The 12084-nt window shown below is 38.0% G+C and overlaps 1 protein-coding gene across 6 annotated transcripts in view; it reads right to left on the bottom strand.

Moving 5' to 3' along the window:
• Window positions 1–12084, bottom strand: part of NCALD (neurocalcin delta) — a 388261-nt gene that overhangs the window by 140685 nt on the left and 235492 nt on the right. For all 6 annotated transcript variants that reach the window (XM_047725827.1, XM_047725830.1, XM_047725829.1 and 3 more), the window contains one exon: window positions 10459–10545. The gene's annotated coding sequence lies outside the window, so the exon portion shown is untranslated. The remainder of the gene's footprint in view (window positions 1–10458; window positions 10546–12084) is intronic.

The raw sequence follows: 12084 nt of genomic DNA, 5'->3' as shown, positions 1-12084 counted from the left end.
CTGTTACATCTGAGTCTGAAGAAATTTCTAAACATTTCCTAAATAATTCAGCAGCTTCAGGTGTACTGGGTCACATTACACAGTAAAAACCAGAATCCACACATCATTCAATTCTGAACAAACTGACACTTAGAGTTATCATTTTAGCCAACTCAACTTTCCTCTCATTTTATATGATTCCTTCCCCAAACTATGCCTAATGTTCCTACAATCTATTTTAACACCAACCCTTCCTGAGCTGTGTCAGGCCTTACCTATGCTAATGTCTTTGTTATAATTACATCATTAATTGAAAACACAACTGTATAACAATAGTGGCTAGACAGAACTGAGAGTTTGCTATGTGCCAGGAAGTGGTCTAGACACTCACCAACTTGATCCCACTTAGTCGCCACCACAATTCTATGAGACAAGTACGATCATTTTTCATTTCACAGATGAAGAGCTGGATGCTCAGAGAGGTAAAATCATTTGCTCTGAATCTCATAGTTAGTAAATGGCAGAGTCCAGACACAGATGTCAGTGTGTCAGATTTCCAAGTCCTGACCCTTCCTCCTATTTTTAGGGAACCCTCCCTCCCCAATGGGCGGCACCAGCTGGCCAGAGCTCCCACCCAACACAACCTTCAAACAAAATTCCTTCCATGAAAATGTTCTTCTCAACAAAGGACCCTCTTGCTGACCCTGTCCCTTTCAGCACATCATTGTGAGGATTTCTTTCTTTCTTTTTTTTTTTCTGAACTGCTCTGTCCCAGTGCTCTGTCTCCCCTGGTTACTGGGGTAACATATCTTGGGTAATATCTGCTGGATTTCCTATGGCCATGGCCTCTTTATCTTTCCCAGCACCTCTCAGCCTTCTAATTGTCTCCTTATTATTTAAGCCAGCATGAAGCAATTTTCCAAAACATCCAATTAGCAAGTGCACAGAAGGAACTGGGTCCATAATTAATTAGTGATTCTAGGACACAACAAAGCAAAAGTAAAGCCAAGGATGTGGAAAGCATTGAAAACTGAAACTACAGGAAGAAGAGACACATTCCAGGACCCTTCCCCACGAGGGGCAAAGAATCCAACAATCCGCTCACTAATTCAAATCCCCAAAGCCCCTCCATACATTTTGGGACTGAACAACATCAATCATTGGGTGACAGTCCTAAGTGGAACATCTCCCCCTCAGGATGAATAGCTACTTCTGTTTTTTAGCAGTGAACTGATTCTTTGCCCACTGTTTTCATGCGAGAAGGTTGGCCCCTCTTTCCTCCCACAATTGTTCAAGCCTCTTCAGAGACAGTCTTCCCTGCAAGATGGCCCCAACCACAGGATTTCTTGTTCATCAGCAGAACAGAGGCCAAGTTAGAACATCAGGATTTAAGAGTCCAAGCTAGGATGACTGTGGCAGCCGAGAAAGGGAAGACAGTAGAAGAATGCCAGGATCCTCAGATGTACAGTTACTATTCCAATTTGGAGAAGAAAGGAAGGCTTCGGTAGAAGTTTATCCAGATCAAATTTTCCCCAGACACCAACTCATTCTCAACACACTTGTGAAGTGTAAATGGCAGGGGAGTGCTAGAACTGCTATTAGTGAAAGAGTTACCTTTTCATCAGGAGGAAATATGATTTCTTTGGGTTTTTTGGGGGGTTACCTTTTTCTTAGAAGGAAATAAGGATTATCCTGTATGGTTTTTGGTTAATATGGACTGTCATTATTGCCTGGAAGGCCAGAGCCAACAAAATAAGAAGTCTGAACGGCATCGCAGCAATTTCCCACATCTCACAGGGATGACATCACCACCATCACATACTTGCCAGTAGGGAAAATTAGAAGACTTATATACTTATATAGAACACTAGAGTTGTAGGAATCTTTCACTACTTTTTCTTACCCATAGCCTAATTTCCTTTTGGCTCTAGACTGAACTAACACTAGCTTTCAGGGCTGATTTCTGTACTTATGGGACTATACCCCCAACCCACCCCACCAAGCCACAATCTAAGCACTTTGATTACTACCATGGCAATGAATACGAGCAAGGTTAGATGAAAGGAAAGTGAAAATAGACCCTAAGACCTTTATAAGACAGACTAGCTGCTGCCACTGCTGCTCAAAAGAGTAAATAACTATGATGCATGTTGCTAAGCAATGTTGCATTTTCAGTCCTTAATAACTCCATTAGTAACAAAGGATGACAAACTACATTTTGAGATTGATGAGATTCTTTACCTTGCTTCTGTGAATAATCAGCCTAAGCAACCATGGCTCCTAACACAAAGCAAAAATGGTTGTCCTTTGTCCCCTAGCTGGGATGCCTATTAGAACTCAGTGGCATATGTCCCTTCGGAAAGTCTAAGGGTTCTCTGCTAACTCATCTCCCGTGGTACTTTAAGTCTTAAAGAAAAAGAAATGAATTAATAAATAAGCACACATTCTTTCCCCAAAATGCTGCTTCTTGCTTATGATATATGTATATGTAATGAGTGCCTGAAAACTGTGAATTTTAAATACCATACCCTCAAAGGTTTGTAGTACAATGATTGTGCAAATTAACCATCCTTCTGATTCAAAGGTAGTGCTGTTTTGGGGATTCTATGTGAAGGTGACCAACTCTGCAGACCAGTCCCAGATCCTATGTTGATAACTACCTGTTGGTTTATAGATGCTAGAAAATTGCTCAAAATGAGCTGCCAACTAATGGCTTCTTGCCCCTTTCCTCCAGTTACCCAGAATTCCCAGTTACTAAGTAAGTATTAGAGATAGTCTGCAAGAAAGTAACCTCTTCGGCAGGATTCTACCTATGCAATTCTGGAACTTTTCATCTCCTTAGATAAGCAATGCTGCACAAGAGACACTATAATGTGAAAGAGCAGAGTCTCGAGCCAGACTTTCTAAGGTAAATCTCAACTACACAATTTTCCATTGAAGTGCCTTGGGCAAATTCACGTCTTCCTGCCTCTATCTGCAATGATTAAATAAGTTGATATATGCAAATACATGCAAAAATAATATGGTATATGTTTAAAACAGTGTCTTCTTCTGGCCCCTTTTGGCTCTGGAGCAGAGCTATATAAGCATTTGCAAGAATCTTCAAATACCTCCTTGAAACAGGCAAATACCTATTTGTAAAGGAGGAAAAAACTGACTCCAGAATGCAACCTTAGGATCTGTATTTGCTGCTTTTATATTTCAGAGGAAGTCACCGATCTAGAGAAGCTAGAAATTGCCAAAATTTGCATTCCTATAACATCAAACTGTTACTAATTATGGTTCTGGTCATATGCCATATGTTTCCCAGAAATAACAAATGTTCCATGGAAAAATAAGTGGCTAATAATGGTGGGAAACACATATAGTAAATGTTCTTGTTTTTCTTGGCTGTTAACTTGAAAATAATGAAATACTCAATGAAAAGTGTCCAACTGCAGTGACTTCTTACCACTTCAGAAAGATATTCTTGAGCTACTGAAAGTTAGAAATTTATGTTCAAATAGCATCATCAAATAATTTATTCTGAATCTCTTACCTTTTAAATTTTGAAAAATTTAATCTCCCAGGTGTCTTTCCCAGTAGAAATTACAGTGGTAGATGTTAAATTAACTCCAGGTGATTCTCATTTTCAGAAACACAATTTTAGACTAGTGAAGACTTTCAATGTGTCCCCTTGAGCGGCATGAAGAAAGTCTTTAAATATAGATTTGTTTTTGTGTGTTTTTTTCTTCTAGGAATACATTTCTCTCAATTTCTCAATATTGCTATTTAACAGGCTAAGTGTTTTAGACTTCTTTTAAACTCCTTTTATTTTACTTAAGTGAATATGAGTGCAATGAGTTTTTGCAACTACCCAGTGAAAGAAAATTAAATTACTGATCAAGTGCTCTTCACTTATAAAGGCCATACCAGCAGTAGGAAGAAGAGGGTGCATTTTATTTCAGTAGCTTTTACACTAAAGAGCAGAATTTTTTTTAATAAATCAGTCTGGTATTCTCATTCATTCCTATTTTCTGATATAAGTAAGGCGTGATAATCCTGCAGGTGCTAAAAATTTATCAAGATCTGATCCAAGCTACTTTGCAGACAGGTGCTATTACCTATAACATGATACTTCTACAAGTAATACGTGTGCTTACTAGGTGACAGGCGATGTCCAAGGCTAGAATTATAATGATGGAAAAAGCAGACGCAGGCCCTGTCCTCATGGAGCTTATATCTGGGGCAGTGCTATTTAAAGTGCTGTGGAGCACAGCGACCCCACGAACTATTCTTATCAGACTGCAATAGGGTTAGTATAGATATTGCACGTAATTGTTTAGACATTTTTCCAGTAGTTGGACATCACTGAAATACCCAAACGTGTGATCGAGTGAACTCATCTCACTGGATAGAGTACAGATGAGGTACATGCAGAACTGACATAATCAGTTTCCCACAGAGAGGTCCAAGTACTCATTGTAGATAAGAAGATATGTATTGTTATGTGACGGATTGGAAATTAAAAAAAAAGAAATCTAGCCCTCTCCAAGGATAGTTTGAAAAGCACTAGTCTAATGCTTTCTAAGCATTATGGGGAAGAGAGAAAGAGGGATGGAATGGAAGGAAGGAGAAAAGAAGAAAGGAAGAGAGAGAGACAGAGACAGGGTGGGGTGGAGAAAGGGAGAGAGTTTAATTCCAACTGAGAATATCTGGAAAGTTACATGAAAGAAATGATTCTTACGCATGAATTTGAATTTCAGAGGTTAGAGATCACAACATGAGAAGAGCTAAGAAGGCAGAAAAGGGCAAGGAGATGCTCGTTATGCTGGTCAGGCCGCCTGGTTCATGGCTGTCGGAGAGCGATATGGAGACAGGAGCAAACGGAGTTAAGATGATGAATCTGAAAAGTTGGGCTGTAGTCAGTTAGTAGAAAGCTTTGAGCACCAGGAAAAAGAATTAGAACTTTATTTTTGAGACAATGGTGGTTTTTAACTATGACTCAACATGACAGGGAAATAAAAGAATGACTGGTGTCATTTGAAGTATATGCAATATTTTGAGGCAGGAGGCATTAAGGTAAATAATAACAGTAAAATATAATTTTAATAAAAACTAGTTTCCCTAATAGTGCCAGATATTAGTCACATGTCTAAGTAAATTTATGCAATATTAAGTCTTCCCAGCACCACAGCATAGTAAAACACCACTGTAGAAGATCTAATCATGCATGATTGAAGTGATTTTCAAATGCCATTGCTTCACTTAACAGTGACAGAGAGAACGCACACTCTTCCCATTTTCAGAAACTTTGATTAAACCACAGATACTAAGGGAACATTAAACCACTATATTATTGTAATAACTTATACTTAAATGTCAAGTACCATCACCAAAGAACAAAAGAGTGGCACTTTTTTCTCTCTGTTGTTCTAAGCTTCCCATAAAACTACAATTGCACTCATTAAATGTGTCTCATTTAAGTTTCTCTGTGTCCCCAAAAGGCTATTAATTCTTTTTTTTTTAAGGCTATTAATTCTTGCAACTGATTGAGTTGGAGTCTTTTTAAGATTCCCATAAATGTATCTTAAAAAAAAAATAGGTGAGCCACTAAGTAAGTTTTAAACTTTGAGGATAAAATTTTATAACATTGTAACAAATAAAACAAGGCTCTCAAAGTATAGGCACCCTCGCCCCACAAGAAACTGTATTGCCATGTTAGGATTTCACATGTTTGACTGAGTAAAAATCTAATTAGTTACCCTTCTAAGTCTGGTTTCATAATATTATTTTTAATTGTGATGTAAGAACTATAGAATTATAAATATACCATCCTGTAAAACTGAAAGTTATGCATTTAGGATTGGACATGTTTGCAGTACAATCATAACACAAAGCTAGAACACAGTGCTGGGAGTCGCTGATTACATATACTAAGGCATTAGCAATACAAGAGATGACTGTCATGATGGTGGGATACTACTGGCACCAGAGTGCTCCCAAACATTCTCCACTGCATAGGACAGCCCCTTGTGACAGAATGATCTAGTCCAAAATGTCAACAGAGCTGCAGTTGAGAAACCCTGTACTAAAGGACCCAAGGATCCCACTAACATTTCCATTATTCTTCTTGGCATATCTGGAAATAATCACTTTGATTCATGCAATCTGAATATCAGAAATAAAGACATTTCCAGAGACTGAAACAGATTATTATTATGACTCCCTTGGCTCTAATGAACTCTCCTCTGATTTCTGCAAGCAAGACCTGAAGGTGACTCTCACAGGTGCCCTGGTTTAATTCCATTAATGGTGATACCTTATCTGCAGATATGGAAACACTGCCAATCAGGAAATCTTCAAGCAGAGCTTCAGAAAAGACTCAAACAAGGTTCCAGATATGTCTGTTTTTCTGAGTTGTAAGTCACTTATTATTTTAAGATACATCATCAATTAAATAACAGCTTTTGGGAATGTGACAATGAAATACCTTTCCTTAAATGTAAACATTGATTTTAAGATGTGTATGTTTTTTGGAGATGGTAAATGTGCAGAATCTACAAAGTATATTAAGTGTATAGTAAGACCTACCAAGCTCTGTGTTAAAACAAATAGATGCTGAAATACTCTCCTTCTTGGATCCTTCTCCATCAATGTTAGCTTCCATTGTTTTCATTTAAGTCTTTTTATTGCTCCCCTTGTCTCCTGCCCACCACTCCAAGACGAGGAGGTAAGGTGCAAGGTGGGCTGTGGTATCACTAAATCCTCAGAAACAAGTATACAAACCTCACAGCTTCCCTCTCTTATGTCCTCTCTTTAACTGAAATTAAATCTCCAAAATCTTTAACTGAATTAAGTGCCATGAAGAACACCTGTCTAAGCATGGTCTTCGTGCCGCTAGAACATATCACTTTACTTAACTAAACAAAGGAATCACTACACTTAGATGCAATACAATAAATATTTGAAATTATTTTTTAAATTTCACCTAAAGACTACCCACACCACTCATGAACAAACAATTCCATTAAGACCTATACATTTCCTTATTGGCATATTATCTGCTTGCTCCATTAGAATTTAGGATCCACGTGAAGAGGGATTTTGTCTTGTGTGCATTGGCTGAATGAGTGAATGAAAGAAAGGATGAATGAATATCATCTCCCAAAGAACACAGTCGTTATAAAGTCACAAGCTTCTTTTTTTTCACACTAGTGATAGAAGACAATAGGACTCATTCTGTTAGAAACTATTCATGTTCATTCATGTTCTACGAAGACTTTCATGATCTACCGCCGCCACTTTTCTAGCTTTCCCTCACATCATGTCCCTCTTGCTCTCCAGCAACACTGGCCTGGGTGCAGTTCCCAGTAAGTGCTATGTTCTCTGCTACCTCAGGTCCTCCCAGAACACTCTCCTCCATGCTCCCAACCTCTTCCAATTTCTTCAGGGAAGTCTTCTCTAATGACTACTTATCTAAATGTAGTACCTGTGTTTTATGGTCTCAGTTTCCCATGTTTGGTTTTTTCCCATCATAGTAGTGATCACATTGGTAATGTGCACAGTTATTTGATGACCATGTCCATCCCATCCCACAACACTCAACTGTAGGCAGAAACCCTGCCTGTCTTGTCCCCCATTAATATCACCATGATTTAACATAGTGCCTGTCATAGAGCAAGTATTCAATACGTATTTATTGGATGAATAAATGAATTATGTTTCTAGGAACATTATGTTATAGAATATACAAGTCCAGTTTGGATTGTATCATTCTCCACTAGGGCTCAAATTGGTATGTGCTTAATCAACACTTTTTGGTTAATTGCAATCATTTATCTACTGTCACTAAACAATCTGCTCCTAAGTCTATATGACACTAAGTCTACATGTCACAAAATTGCTAGAAATCAAGTGCTCTCTTTCTATTCTCCCCCCCCCCATACTAATAAGCACGTTGGTTTATTATTTTTTTCACTGAATTTATTGGCTATTTTTACATTAAGAACATGACTGTGTGGAAAATGGTTTTCAGGGAATCAATTATTTGGATGATCAGTATTTGTCTCTGAAAACATGTGGAAGCATACTTTAATTATCCGCGAGATATTTGGCATCTTGTGTTCTTAGCTTCTGAGATAATCTCTCCTCATGACTGTTCTTGAATGAAAGACATTCTGTTGACACAAGAGGTGTTTTTTTCTTGTTTTTTGGGTTTTTTTTGATAGAGGAGAATTTATAGGACATTGAAAATAAAGAGTGGTGAGCTCCCAGGCTAAAAGGATCAAAATCATATTTTTTAAGAGGAGAAGGAAAAGGGTCTTTAGTGCAGAAAACTATAGAAAAATAGAATTCCATGCAATGTCATGTAACTGAGACGGTAGTTACACAGGAAGCCTTGGGGAAGCTAAGGATTTCTTGAGGATCTAGATGGAATGACTCCAGCCTAAAGGAGCTAAAGAGAGAAACCCAGGTGACAGGAAATCAGAAATCATTGTAAACCTGGACTCTAGTCATAAACTTCACCTAAAAATAGTTTCTTTGTATATATCTTTCCTATCTATTGCTATCAAGATCTCTGTCACTAGGTAAGAGTATCTGAAATTCTTGAACAAGATTCCAGAAAGCACAGGAAATGGGAGAGTATTTGCTAACTTCAGCCATCCAGGTGGAAGGCCCCAGTTAGGAGGTTTAGTCTCCTCATCCCTGCTGTACCCACTTTGCTCTCAAGACAACAGTTGTTGAGCAGGAAGTGGCTCCTTCACTGCCTCAAGACTTTTCCTATCAATTTCTCATTCAAATTGTCCTTTTTTGATTCTTGAAGATGCCTTGAATGTGCGGCATGAGCTCCTACAGCCTAGCCTCTCTTTGCTCTACAAAAACCAGAGATGAAGTTGAGTGTAGCTGGGGCTCACTCACACAGAGAATCTACAATAGGGACCTGTCCCCATGATCACAGAAGAGAGACCTGCATGCTTGAGGAGGGGCAGGGACACCAGAAGCCAATAGCAGACATGTTGATTCTTTGCACCTCCAGGTCAATCGGAATGGTTCTTATATTAAATCTTAACTCATGCTTTCCTATCCTTTGGGCAAGAACACACATTTTCCTTATTTAGTTTGATGTCAGAAAGATCCAAGGAACTCATGCAATGGCTACTATCATGTTTATGGTTGTGATGATTATAAGTATTTCAACCAGATTATCACAAGAAGAAAGAGCCTCTAGGGCTGTCTGATCACTACCAACTTAAATGCACAATTCTATCTTGGTCTCCAGGAGAAATATATTGCGGTTTAGGCTCAGTTCTCAATGATATGAAGAAAAAAAAAGTTAGAGTTTGTTTAGCATGACTTCAAATATTTCATTACTGTCCTATGTATCTCATTAAAAGGACTGTCCTATCAGATTTGGAATACAGACTTTTTCACTTTCACTTTCTTGTTATATACAGATAAGTCATGTTGTTCATCTAATACCCAAACCAAAGAGACGTAATGGGGATAAACAAAGTGGGATGAAAAAGAGATGAGTCCACTTAAATTTCATTTTACATCAACTTATTTCCTTTCCCTGCCACATCACAAAAATACAAAATAAGGTTCTGTTCTCACCCACATTTACTTTATTTTTGCCATTTGTTCTTCATTTCAAACTACCTGGGCAAGTAAACGTTAGATTAATATTGATGCCTTGTTTACAAACAGCCATAGAAAAGTATTACCAGGGACTAAGCCATATTATTATCTTGCTTATAAATCTTATCTGGCTCTCATCTGGGACCATTAGTATATCTTGAAAAATTTCCAAGAACTTCATATACCAGTAGATTTCCCTTCCTGAAAAGCCAATTTCCTAAATATTCAATGAGATGGCTTTTGAGACCCACCCACATCAACAAATTAGGAAAGTAATGATGTTCCTATCTTAACAGGAAATCCACTACGCGGGTGCTGCTGCCCTAATTATACCATAATAGAATTTCAAAAGAATTGTTTCTGAATTTAAAAAAAAAATCCCATCTACTTGCTGTACAATATCGGCTTCAATTTTCCACACCAAAAGAGTAGATTTAGAAAGTAAGGAAGGGTACATATATATTGCTTTTTTTTTTTCCCCAGGAAGAAAGTCAGGTTTTTACCTTCGTGATCATGTCTCCTGTTTGTTTTTTTTTAAAGCAAATTTCTCACACTTAAATAAGGTTTCCATTTAATCAGAGTCACCACAGAAGAGAACAGATTTTTTCAAAAATGAGAACGTGTCATAGTTTTCTTGTCAGTAACATACAAATTCAGCAAGAATTAAAGTGGAAATAGATACCTTGTGGCCAAGGTTTAATGGCAGATTAATAAGCTAGCATTTGTTATTTACCAGACAGCAGACATAAACACGCAACAACCTAGCAGAGATGCAACATTTTTGCATTCTGAATCCTAACTTAATAATAATCACAATTTAAAACCCACACATTCGAGAGGTTAAAAAAGGGAACTCACAATGTACAGTCAGGCAGCGTCTCGGGTCACAGAGCCTTCCACAGGATCACGACAGATTTTATCACCAGCAGCTCAAGGGCCCTGCAACTGAGATCACTCATAATTAATGAATATTTTACTTGAACATTTGACAGTTCAGTAAGCATTATGTAAGGCCGTTACTTTTGTTTCTTCTGCAGTTGCCTTTGCAAACAGGAAACAGGAAACACACCTACAAGAACACTGACATATCTCAGCCTAATTGGTTTTTGGCTCAAAGTACCCAGGGAAAAATCTTCTATTACAGGGGTGCTAAGTATAGTCCCCAAAAGTATGGGACTTAAGTCCTAACCTTTCACAGTTTAAAATCTTCTAGATAGATGCTATGCAGGCCATTTATTACAGAGAGCGACAGGCTCTCTTAGTAACATTCAGACCTTATGACCTTAATCTGGGAAGGACTATAAATCTCAGAATAAACTCATGTATATACCAATATGTATGTGTACGAATACATATTATATATGTAATATACAGACAGGTTTGTGTATATTACATATATACACATAAATATGTACTATATTAATATATTATTTTAAAATATATAGATATATAAGTAATGTATTATTTTATTTTTTTAACATCTTAATTTTATTTTTTTTATGTTCCAAGATTCAATATTTATGCACCACACCCAGTGCTCCATGCAATATGTGCCGTGCCCTCCTTAATACCCACCTCCAGGCTCACCCATCCCCCCACCTCCCTCCCTTCCCAAACCCTCAATTTGTTTCTCAGACTCCACCATCTCTCATCTTTTATCTCTCCCTCCAATTCACCCCATTTCACTTTTCCTTTCCTTCTCCTAACGTCCTCTTTGTTATTCCTTATGCTCCACAAGTAAATGAAACCGTATGATAATTGACTCTCTCTGCTTGACTTATTTCACTCAGCATAATGTCTTCCAGTCCCATCCATACTGATAAAAAATGTGGGTATTTATTCTTTCTGATGGCTGCGTAATACTCCATTGTATATATGGACCATATCTTCTTTATCCATTTGTCTGTTGAAGGGCATCTTGGCTCTTTCCACAGTTTGGCAATTGTGGCCATTGCTGCTATGAACATTGGAGTACCTATGGGCCTTCTTTTCACTACATCTGTATCTTTGGGGTAAATACCCAGTAGTGCAATTGTAGGGTTATAGGGTAGCTCTATTTTAATTTTTTGAGGAATCTCCACACTGTTTTCCGAAGTAGCTGCACCAACTTGCATTCCCACCAACAGTGTAAGAGGCGTCCCCTTTCTCCACACCCCCTCTAACACTTGTTTCCTGTCCTTTTGATTTTGTCCATTCTAACTGGTGTAAGGTGGTATCTCCATGTGGTTTTGATTTGAATTTCCTTCATGGCTAGTGATGATGAACATTTTTCATGTGTCTGTCAGCCATTTGTATGTCATCTTTGGAGAAGTGTCTGTTCATGTCTTCTGCCCATTTTTTGACATGAATATCTGTTTTTTTGGGTGTTGAGTTTGAGATCTTGGATATCAGTCCTTTGTCTGTAGTGTCATTTGAGAATATCTTCTCCCATTCAGTGGGTTGCCTCTTTGTTTTGTTGACTGTTTCCTTTGCTGTGCAGAAGCT

Source organism: Lutra lutra, chromosome 4 (genome assembly GCF_902655055.1).
Source record: "Lutra lutra chromosome 4, mLutLut1.2, whole genome shotgun sequence".
Classification (NCBI taxonomy): domain Eukaryota; kingdom Metazoa; phylum Chordata; class Mammalia; order Carnivora; family Mustelidae; genus Lutra; species Lutra lutra.
The sequence above is the reverse complement of the archived record's forward strand: the minus strand, read 5'-3'. Positions and strand labels throughout refer to the sequence as shown.